Here is a 12,666-nt window from a genome sequence, read left to right as displayed (position 1 = left end):
ACCAAAATGAATGATAAACTATTCGCTTATAAAAAAAAACAAGGAGCTCATATGCACAATTCAGAACTAAATATACCTTAAAATACGCATGTGCATGTTCTTCATAAAGCTACTGGTATTTCATTCTCACCGCGTTGAAGAAGTATACGGCCCAGAGTGAGGTAAAACTGTGTGGTTGATGGTCAATATTATTGTTTGTATCCATTATTATTGCAAGTCCAATAATCGCTACGTACCTTCCTCTCTGTAAGAGAAAATCTGAGGCGGATAAAATGTTAGGCTCAGCAAAATGTGGCGAATCTTAGGACCATGTCCAGTTAATGCAGAAACACTTGAAATGTATGATTTAATTATAACTGTTTCCTTTTCAAGCTGTTCAACGGCATCTAATACAGGTATCGTCTCTGTAGACTGGTTAAAATCCACCTTTGTCAGCCTGACTCGTACATCGAATAATTCTGAAAGATATGGTGATGGCAATCTGATAAGTCTAATGACTTTTTTTTTTTGCTAGAGGCTTTACGTCGCACCGACACAGATAGGTCTTATGGCGACGAGTCTAATGACTGCAGCCTCTGAATTGTGTATGTATTGCAAAATGTTCAAGATATCATGGGAGGACCACGTGAAAACAGTTTTGAAATGACAAATGCAGAAGGAAGTACAGAAGGGAAACGTGGGCGTAGGTGGAGAACGCGGAACCTCTGACAGTGGTTCGATATCCACGATACGGAAACTCTGATACAGGAAACACCAGAAGAAAATTTACTCCATGATAGTCGCCAATCTCTTGTGAGGAGAGGGAACTAGAAGAAAAAGTGGAAGTTAAATGATTCCAGTATTTGTAACCACGGCACCAACAAGGCAACTGTTTGGCTTGGGCCAGGCAAATTCCAACGAAACTTGGTAGAACGGTCAATTAGTAATCATTCTGAAGTAAAACAATATTTATAAATGAAGAAAGTAGTAATTGTTAATGAATTTTGAAATGGTACGTGGTGTACCGAAGGTATCGTTGCAATGAAACTTGGTAATATGAACAATTAAAACAACAGGACGTTGTTGTAGGCCTGCACTTGTCACATAGGCTGTCCACTGCCTCGTAAAATTAATGATTCGGAACAATGATCTGGTAGTTTCCTCGTTCGTTATAAAACGTTTAACTAATATCATGTAGGTTTATATACTACTAGCAAATGTACCCGTGCTTCGCTACGGTATTCTACATTGTATACGGATATCGACGTAAATACTGTGCGTGCAGCAAATGAGATTGTTTTAAAATTGCATGTCTCTTAGCCTTATCCGAGAAATAGCATGGGGAGGTCCACATACGTTGTTTCCAATGTAAAGTGAGGGTTGCGGAGTTGTGATGATAACGCCAGGCTCACTTGCCTACTGCCATTCACAATCGAGTTGGCAAGTTTACATTATAATTGCAGGCCCCAATGCCTACTGCGCGGTCACAATCGATTTGGGGAGTTTTAGTTACAATGGCAGACCCATTTCCTACTTTCAGACAGGTTACAGTTGAGGAGTTTTTTATTATAATACCAGGCAACGTCCCTACCACCAGTCAAAATTGAGTTGTGCAGTTATCATTATAATGACAGTCCCTTTTTACTGCTGCTAGCCAGCTTACTGCCAGTCACACGGAATTAGTGAGTTTCCATGAAAATAGCAGGCCACTATGCCTAATGCTAGTCAAATTTTAGATTGGAACATTTGTTTATAATGGCGGGCACCCTGGCCTAGAGCCAAACACAATAGAGTAGGCGACTTTCGAACAAAACTGCATGATCCCTTGCCTTCTGCAAGACAAATCGAAAAGTGAATTATTCATTAAAATGGTAGGCCCTCCTTACTAATGCCAGTTACACAGGAGTTGGAGAAGAACCCCATTCCTACTGCCAGCAGTCAAAGTCGGTGTAGGGAGTACTGATTACAATAGCAGACACATCCTTTCTCGATCGCTACAAATCGACATCAATGAATATATACAGATGGACATACGAAAGTATATGAATGTTTACAATATTGCAGACCTTCATTTACAGATTAACTGCTGCTAAACGGTACGTCATATCGACAAAGGATTGTACCGTAAGGCGCAGTATTTAGCGATCTAAATGGCTGGTCCTATGATATTTTCTCGCATCTAATCTATTCATGGGTCAGATTGAATCAGAAACGTTGAATAGGTTGAAATTTGTGTAAGATTATCTTACATTGCATTACTTTTCGGATAATTATGTGACATAGCATTTGGCTCACATATGGGTACTGGGTGGGCCAATGTTCGTGTAGAGTTTGATCATACTATCTTTCCTGTAAGTGATTGAAATGATGCACATGAGAAGAAAAGGTTTAGAAATTAATTTCCATTAAGGCAGGTAGATTTCCATTAAGTTTGGTTGTGTGTATTTTGAGGGAGTTTCGGTTTCGTATAAACCCCCAATTAGTTCAGGGATTTAGAAACAATATTTGCCCTAAAACCTCCCCAAAGGATAGCTGGATTCTAAATATGAAGTTTGGTGGAAATATATCCAGTAGTTTTCAAGTTAGAGAAAGACAAACAGACCAAACAAACAAACAAATAAACAAAGAAACAAACAAACAAACTAACTAACAGACACCAAGGAAACCTACCCTTGGACAGATGGATGCTATATATAAAATTTGGTTCAAATATCTTGTTAGTTTTCAAGTTGTAAGAAGTACGCTTTACACGCACCCGCTCTTGCGTTAAGTCCGCTGGGATTTGTACCGAAAAACGGTCCGTTAATGATATCTCCCTTACTAAATCCTGTTATCGAAATGATGCACATGAGAAAAAAAGGTTTAAAAATTAATTTTCATTAAGGCAGGTTGATTTCCATTAAGTTCGGTTGTGTATACTTTAAGGGAGTGCAAAATCACAGTTTCGGTTTCGTAAAAATCCCCACTCAGTTCAGGGATTTAGAAACGATATTTGCGCTAAAACCTACCCAAGGAGAGGTGGATTCTAAATATGAAGTTTGGTGGAAATATATATTTAGTAGTTTTCAAGTTATGGAAAGACAGACAAACAAACAGACAAAGAGACTAACAGACAAACAAACAGACAAACAGACACCAAAGCTAAAAATAATGCAGATGGTCATTATTACACCTGAAACGGATAACTGTACGGAAATTTCGCCAAAATAACCAGTGTACAGACACACAGTTTGCGCTAAAACCTACCCAAGGACAGGTGGATTCTAAATATGAAGTTTGGTGGAAATATATCCAGTAGTTTTCAAGTTATAGAAGGACAGACAAACAGACAAACATACAAACAGACACCAAAGCTAAAAATGATGCATCGTCGCCATAAGACCTATCTGTGTCGGTGCGACGTAAAGCCCCTATATAAAAAAAAAAAAAAAAAAAAAAAAAAAACATGATGCAGATGGTAATTATTACACCTGAAACGGATAACTGTACCGAAATTTCGCCAAAATAATCAATGTACAGACACACGGTCGTTACGATTTTATTTATATAGATGACGGATAAGCATGAGCACGTTGAAAAGTGCAGACTTCCACTTCGAGATTCATATCTCCCAAACGGTTTATGATATTAAGAAACGGTTTGCGCCATCAGACGCCTCATTTATCGCTCTACATGTTTGTTTCTAAACCATTTCCTCGTATCGCCCATATTAAGGGGGTAAATTGAGTTCAAATTTTGAATAGGGTGAAATTTGGGTGCATTTTTAACATTTTACATTACATTTTGCCTACTTATGTATAAGCTAGAATCATGAAATTTGGTACACATATGTCCCTTAATCGTGCCAATGTGCGCACACAACGTGATGATCCTATCATTGTTATAAGTGTGTCAAACAATAAAATATACTTGTAAAAATCACCAAATTTACGAACAATCCAGAAATACGGCCAAATTTAACGTATAAGGGAGAGAGATACGACAAAATGTCACAGGACCAAAGTTATAGATCACTCAGAATTGAAGTGACATTGTGCCATCCGTTTTGTGATACGACTTACCGTTTAGCCAAAAAATAACTCAGAAGGAATGTCTGCACAGTCATTAAAATTGCCTCCATATTTCGATATCCTTGGGGGTAAAAAGTGAAAAATTTGAACATCTTGGAATTTTCCCGTCGGTTAGGGTTCAAAAGCTATAATTTCACCAAATTTCAATTGTCTACCTCGTCTCGCAGGTTGTGCCGCCATCTTGATTTGGGGGGATGGGGGATAAAAATGAGGAAATTCCCGAAAATTTTTAAGCCCACGAAACCTATAGGTTATCGTTTTGGATATACTATACGACTGTGTTCTTATACTGAGCCCAAAATTTGAGCCCCCCTAGCGTGCCCCCTTCAGGGAATTTTGAGAATTTCTGATTTTTCTAGGGATCCTGGGGTCATCAGTTTCCCTCGTACCAAGTTTCAAATTTCTGAGATTTCTGGAAGTGCCTCATTAATTCACGTCTTTTTTCATTTTTAAATATTTATATATACATCGCTCCAGCCCGACTTGCTTTTATATATATAGATGACGGATACGCATGAGCACGTTGAAAAGTGCAGACTTCCACTTCGAGATTCATATCTCCTAAACGGTTTATGATATTAAGAAACGGTTTGCGCCATCAGACGCCTCATTTATCGCTCTACATGTTTGTTTCTAAACTATTTCCTCGTATCTCCCATATTAAGGGGGTAAATTGAGTTCAAATTTTGAATAGGGTGAAATTTGGGTGCATTTTTAACATTTTACATTACATTTTGCCTACTTATGTATCAGCTAGAATCATGAAATTTGTTACACATATGTCCCTTAATCGTGCCAATGTGCGCACACAACGTGATGATCCTATCATTGTTATAAGTGTGTCAAACAATAAAATATACTTGTAAAAATCACCAAATTTACGAACAATCCAGAAATACGGCCAAATTTAACGTATAAGGGAGAGAGATACGACAAAATGTCACAGGACCAAAGTTGTAGATCACTCCGAATTGAAGAGACATTGTGCCATCCGTTTTGTGATACGACTTACCGTTTAGCCAAAAAATAGCTCAGAAGGAATGTCTGCACAGTCATTAAAACTGCCTCCATATTTCGATATCCTTGGGGGTAAAAAGTGAAAAATTTGAACATCTTGGAATTTTCCCGTCGGTTAGGGTTCAAAAGCTATAATTTCACCAAATTTCAATTGTCTACCTCGTCTCGCAGGTTGTGCCGCCATCTTGATCTGGGGGGATGAGGGATAAAAATGAGGAAATTCCCGAAAATTTTTAAGCCCACGAAACCTATAGGTTATCGTTTTGGATATACTATACGACTGTGTTCTTATACTGAGCCCAAAATTTGAGCCCCCCTAGCGTGCCCCCTTCAGGGAATTTTGAGAATTTCTGATTTTTCTAGGGATCCTGGGGTCATCAGTTTCCCTCGTACCAAGTTTCAGATTTCTGAGATTTCTGGAAGTGCCTCATTAATTCACGTCTTTTTTCATTTTTAAATATTTATATATACATCGCTCCAGCCCGACTTGCTTTTATATATATATAGATGACGGATACGCATGAGCACGTTGAAAAGTGCAGACTTCCACTTCGAGATTCATATCTCCTAAACGGTTTATGATATTAAGAAACGGTTTGCGCCATCAGACGCCTCATTTATCGCTCTACATGTTTGTTTCTAAACTATTTCCTCGTATCTCCCATATTAAGGGGGTAAATTGAGTTCAAATTTTGAATAGGGTGAAATTTGGGTGCATTTTTAACATTTTACATTACATTTTGCCTACTTATGTATCAGCTAGAATCATGAAATTTGGTACACATATGTCCCTTAATCGTGCCAATGTGCGCACACAACGTGATGATCCTATCATTGTTATAAGTGTGTCAAACAATAAAATATACTTGTAAAAATCACCAAATTTACGAACAATCCAGAAATACGGCCAAATTTAACGTATAAGGGAGAGAGATACGACAAAATGTCACAGGACCAAAGTTGTAGATCACTCCGAATTGAAGAGACATTGTGCCATCCGTTTTGTGATACGACTTACCGTTTAGCCAAAAAATAGCTCAGAAGGAATGTCTGCACAGTCATTAAAACTGCCTCCATATTTCGATATCCTTGGGGGTAAAAAGTGAAAAATTTGAACATCTTGGAATTTTCCCGTCGGTTAGGGTTCAAAAGCTATAATTTCACCAAATTTCAATTGTCTACCTCGTCTCGCAGGTTGTGCCGCCATCTTGATCTGGGGGGATGAGGGATAAAAATGAGGAAATTCCGGAAAATTTTTAAGCCCACGAAACCTATAGGTTATCGTTTTGGATATACTATACGACTGTGTTCTTATACTGAGCCCAAAATTTGAGCCCCCCTAGCGTGCCCCCTTCAGGGAATTTTGAGAATTTCTGATTTTTCTAGGGATCCTGGGGTCATCAGTTTCCCTCATACCAAGTTTCAAATTTCTGAGATTTCTGGAAGTGCCTCATTAATTCACGTCTTTTTTCATTTTTAAATATTTATATATACATCGCTCCAGCCCGACTTGCTTTTATATATATAGATGACGGATACGCATGAGCACGTTGAAAAGTGCAGACTTCCACTTCGAGATTCATATCTCCTAAACGGTTTATGATATTAAGAAACGGTTTGCGCCATCAGACGCCTCATTTATCGCTCTACATGTTTGTTTCTAAACTATTTCCTCGTATCTCCCATATTAAGGGGGTAAATTGAGTTCAAATTTTGAATAGGGTGAAATTTGGGTGCATTTTTAACATTTTACATTACATTTTGCCTACTTATGTATCAGCTAGAATCATGAAATTTGGTACACATATGTCCCTTAATCGTGCCAATGTGCGCACACAACGTGATGATCCTATCATTGTTATAAGTGTGTCAAACAATAAAATATACTTGTAAAAATCACCAAATTTACGAACAATCCAGAAATACGGCCAAATTTAACGTATAAGGGAGAGAGATACGACAAAATGTCACAGGACCAAAGTTGTAGATCACTCCGAATTGAAGAGACATTGTGCCATCCGTTTTGTGATACGACTTACCGTTTAGCCAGAAAATAGCTCAGAAGGAATGTCTGCACAGTCATTAAAACTGCCTCCATATTTCGATTTCCTTGGGGGTAAAAAGTGAAAAATTTGAACATCTTGGAATTTTCCCGTCGGTTAGGGTTCAAAAGCTATAATTTCACCAAATTTCAATTGTCTACCTCGTCTCGCAGGTTGTGCCGCCATCTTGATTTGGGGGGATGAGGGATAAAAATGAGGAAATTCCCGAAAATTTTTAAGCCCACGAAACCTATAGGTTATCGTTTTGGATATACTATACGACTGTGTTCTTATACTGAGCCCAAAATTTGAGCCCCCCTAGCGTGCCCCCTTCAGGGAATTTTGAGAATTTCTGATTTTTCTAGGGATCCTGGGGTCATCAGTTTCCCTCGTACCAAGTTTCAAATTTCTGAGATTTCTGGAAGTGCCTCATTAATTCACGTCTTTTTTCATTTTTAAATATTTATATATACATCGCTCCAGCCCGACTTGCTTTTATATATATAGATGACGGATACGCATGAGCACGTTGAAAAGTGCAGACTTCCACTTCGAGATTCATATCTCCTAAACGGTTTATGATATTAAGAAACGGTTTACGCCATCAGACGCCTCATTTATCGCTCTACATGTTTGTTTCTAAACTATTTCCTCGTATCTCCCATATTAAGGGGGTAAATTGAGTTCAAATTTTGAATAGGGTGAAATTTGGGTGCATTTTTAACATTTTACATTACATTTTGCCTACTTATGTATCAGCTAGAATCATGAAATTTGGTACACATATGTCCCTTAATCGTGCCAATGTGCGCACACAACGTGATGATCCTATCATTGTTATAAGTGTGTCAAACAATAAAATATACTTGTAAAAATCACCAAATTTACGAACAATCCAGAAATACGGCCAAATTTAACGTATAAGGGAGAGAGATACGACAAAATGTCACAGGACCAAAGTTGTAGATCACTCCGAATTGAAGAGACATTGTGCCATCCGTTTTGTGATACGACTTACCGTTTAGCCAAAAAATAGCTCAGAAGGAATGTCTGCACAGTCATTAAAACTGCCTCCATATTTCGATATCCTTGGGGGTAAAAAGTGAAAAATTTGAACATCTTGGAATTTTCCCGTCGGTTAGGGTTCAAAAGCTATAATTTCACCAAATTTCAATTGTCTACCTCGTCTCGCAGGTTGTGCCGCCATCTTGATCTGGGGGGATGAGGGATAAAAATGAGGAAATTCCCGAAAATTTTTAAGCCCACGAAACCTATAGGTTATCGTTTTGGATATACTATACGACTGTGTTCTTATACTGAGCCCAAAATTTGAGCCCCCCTAGCGTGCCCCCTTCAGGGAATTTTGAGAATTTCTGATTTTTCTAGGGATCCTGGGGTCATCAGTTTCCCTCGTACCAAGTTTCAAATTTCTGAGATTTCTGGAAGTGCCTCATTAATTCACGTCTTTTTTCATTTTTAAATATTTATATATACATCGCTCCAGCCCGACTTGCTTTTATATATATAGATGACGGATACGCATGAGCACGTTGAAAAGTGCAGACTTCCACTTCGAGATTCATATCTCCTAAACGGTTTATGATATTAAGAAACGGTTTGCGCCATCAGACGCCTCATTTATCGCTCTACATGTTTGTTTCTAAACTATTTCCTCGTATCTCCCATATTAAGGGGGTAAATTGAGTTCAAATTTTGAATAGGGTGAAATTTGGGTGCATTTTTAACATTTTACATTACATTTTGCCTACTTATGTATCAGCTAGAATCATGAAATTTGGTACACATATGTCCCTTAATCGTGCCAATGTGCGCACACAACGTGATGATCCTATCATTGTTATAAGTGTGTCAAACAATAAAATATACTTGTAAAAATCACCAAATTTACGAACAATCCAGAAATACGGCCAAATTTAACGTATAAGGGAGAGAGATACGACAAAATGTCACAGGACCAAAGTTGTAGATCACTCCGAATTGAAGAGACATTGTGCCATCCGTTTTGTGATACGACTTACCGTTTAGCCAAAAAATAGCTCAGAAGGAATGTCTGCACAGTCATTAAAACTGCCTCCATATTTCGATATCCTTGGGGGTAAAAAGTGAAAAATTTGAACATCTTGGAATTTTCCCGTCGGTTAGGGTTCAAAAGCTATAATTTCACCAAATTTCAATTGTCTACCTCGTCTCGCAGGTTGTGCCGCCATCTTGATCTGGGGGGATGAGGGATAAAAATGAGGAAATTCCCGAAAATTTTTAAGCCCACGAAACCTATAGGTTATCGTTTTGGATATACTATACGACTGTGTTCTTATACTGAGCCCAAAATTTGAGCCCCCCTAGCGTGCCCCCTTCAGGGAATTTTGAGAATTTCTGATTTTTCTAGGGATCCTGGGGTCATCAGTTTCCCTCGTACCAAGTTTCAGATTTCTGAGATTTCTGGAAGTGCCTCATTAATTCACGTCTTTTTTCATTTTTAAATATTTATATATACATCGCTCCAGCCCGACTTGCTTTTATATATATATAGATGACGGATACGCATGAGCACGTTGAAAAGTGCAGACTTCCACTTCGAGATTCATATCTCCTAAACGGTTTATGATATTAAGAAACGGTTTGCGCCATCAGACGCCTCATTTATCGCTCTACATGTTTGTTTCTAAACTATTTCCTCGTATCTCCCATATTAAGGGGGTAAATTGAGTTCAAATTTTGAATAGGGTGAAATTTGGGTGCATTTTTAACATTTTACATTACATTTTGCCTACTTATGTATCAGCTAGAATCATGAAATTTGGTACACATATGTCCCTTAATCGTGCCAATGTGCGCACACAACGTGATGATCCTATCATTGTTATAAGTGTGTCAAACAATAAAATATACTTGTAAAAATCACCAAATTTACGAACAATCCAGAAATACGGCCAAATTTAACGTATAAGGGAGAGAGATACGACAAAATGTCACAGGACCAAAGTTGTAGATCACTCCGAATTGAAGAGACATTGTGCCATCCGTTTTGTGATACGACTTACCGTTTAGCCAAAAAATAGCTCAGAAGGAATGTCTGCACAGTCATTAAAACTGCCTCCATATTTCGATATCCTTGGGGGTAAAAAGTGAAAAATTTGAACATCTTGGAATTTTCCCGTCGGTTAGGGTTCAAAAGCTATAATTTCACCAAATTTCAATTGTCTACCTCGTCTCGCAGGTTGTGCCGCCATCTTGATTTGGGGGGATGAGGGATAAAAATGAGGAAATTCCCGAAAATTTTTAAGCCCACGAAACCTATAGGTTATCGTTTTGGATATACTATACGACTGTGTTCTTATACTGAGCCCAAAATTTGAGCCCCCCTAGCGTGCCCCCTTCAGGGAATTTTGAGAATTTCTGATTTTTCTAGGGATCCTGGGGTCATCAGTTTCCCTCGTACCAAGTTTCAAATTTCTGAGATTTCTGGAAGTGCCTCATTAATTCACGTCTTTTTTCATTTTTAAATATTTATATATACATCGCTCCAGCCCGACTTGCTTTTATATATATAGATGACGGATACGCATGAGCACGTTGAAAAGTGCAGACTTCCACTTCGAGATTCATATCTCCTAAACGGTTTATGATATTAAGAAACGGTTTGTGGCATCAGACGCCTCATTTATCGCTCTACATGTTTGTTTCTAAACTATTTCCTCGTATCTCCCATATTAAGGGGGTAAATTGAGTTCAAATTTTGAATAGGGTGAAATTTGGGTGCATTTTTAACATTTTACATTACATTTTGCCTACTTATGTATCAGCTAGAATCATGAAATTTGGTACACATATGTCCCTTAATCGTGCCAATGTGCGCACACAACGTGATGATCCTATCATTGTTATAAGTGTGTCAAACAATAAAATATACTTGTAAAAATCACCAAATTTACGAACAATCCAGAAATACGGCCAAATTTAACGTATAAGGGAGAGAGATACGACAAAATGTCACAGGACCAAAGTTGTAGATCACTCCGAATTGAAGAGACATTGTGCCATCCGTTTTGTGATACGACTTACCGTTTAGCCAAAAAATAGCTCAGAAGGAATGTCTGCACAGTCATTAAAACTGCCTCCATATTTCGATATCCTTGGGGGTAAAAAGTGAAAAATTTGAACATCTTGGAATTTTCCCGTCGGTTAGGGTTCAAAAGCTATAATTTCACCAAATTTCAATTGTCTACCTCGTCTCGCAGGTTGTGCCGCCATCTTGATCTGGGGGGATGAGGGATAAAAATGAGGAAATTCCCGAAAATTTTTAAGCCCACGAAACCTATAGGTTATCGTTTTGGATATACTATACGACTGTGTTCTTATACTGAGCCCAAAATTTGAGCCCCCCTAGCGTGCCCCCTTCAGGGAATTTTGAGAATTTCTGATTTTTCTAGGGATCCTGGGGTCATCAGTTTCCCTCGTACCAAGTTTCAAATTTCTGAGATTTCTGGAAGTGCCTCATTAATTCACGTCTTTTTTCATTTTTAAATATTTATATATACATCGCTCCAGCCCGACTTGCTTTTATATATATAGATGACGGATACGCATGAGCACGTTGAAAAGTGCAGACTTCCACTTCGAGATTCATATCTCCTAAACGGTTTATGATATTAAGAAACGGTTTGCGCCATCAGACGCCTCATTTATCGCTCTACATGTTTGTTTCTAAACTATTTCCTCGTATCTCCCATATTAAGGGGGTAAATTGAGTTCAAATTTTGAATAGGGTGAAATTTGGGTGCATTTTTAACATTTTACATTACATTTTGCCTACTTATGTATCAGCTAGAATCATGAAATTTGGTACACATATGTCCCTTAATCGTGCCAATGTGCGCACACAACGTGATGATCCTATCATTGTTATAAGTGTGTCAAACAATAAAATATACTTGTAAAAATCACCAAATTTACGAACAATCCAGAAATACGGCCAAATTTAACGTATAAGGGAGAGAGATACGACAAAATGTCACAGGACCAAAGTTGTAGATCACTCCGAATTGAAGAGACATTGTGCCATCCGTTTTGTGATACGACTTACCGTTTAGCCAGAAAATAGCTCAGAAGGAATGTCTGCACAGTCATTAAAACTGCCTCCATATTTCGATTTCCTTGGGGTAAAAAGTGAAAAATTTGAACATCTTGGAATTTTCCCGTCGGTTAGGGTTCAAAAGCTATAATTTCACCAAATTTCAATTGTCTACCTCGTCTCGCAGGTTGTGCCGCCATCTTGATTTGGGGGGATGAGGGATAAAAATGAGGAAATTCCCGAAAATTTTTAAGCCCACGAAACCTATAGGTTATCGTTTTGGATATACTATACGACTGTGTTCTTATACTGAGCCCAAAATTTGAGCCCCCCTAGCGTGCCCCCTTCAGGGAATTTTGAGAATTTCTGATTTTTCTAGGGATCCTGGGGTCATCAGTTTCCCTCGTACCAAGTTTCAAATTTCTGAGATTTCTGGAAGTGCCTCATTAATTCACGTCTTTTTTCA

This window comes from Anabrus simplex, chromosome 3 (genome assembly GCF_040414725.1).
Source record: "Anabrus simplex isolate iqAnaSimp1 chromosome 3, ASM4041472v1, whole genome shotgun sequence".
Classification (NCBI taxonomy): domain Eukaryota; kingdom Metazoa; phylum Arthropoda; class Insecta; order Orthoptera; family Tettigoniidae; genus Anabrus; species Anabrus simplex.
This window is presented reverse-complemented; position numbering follows the sequence as displayed.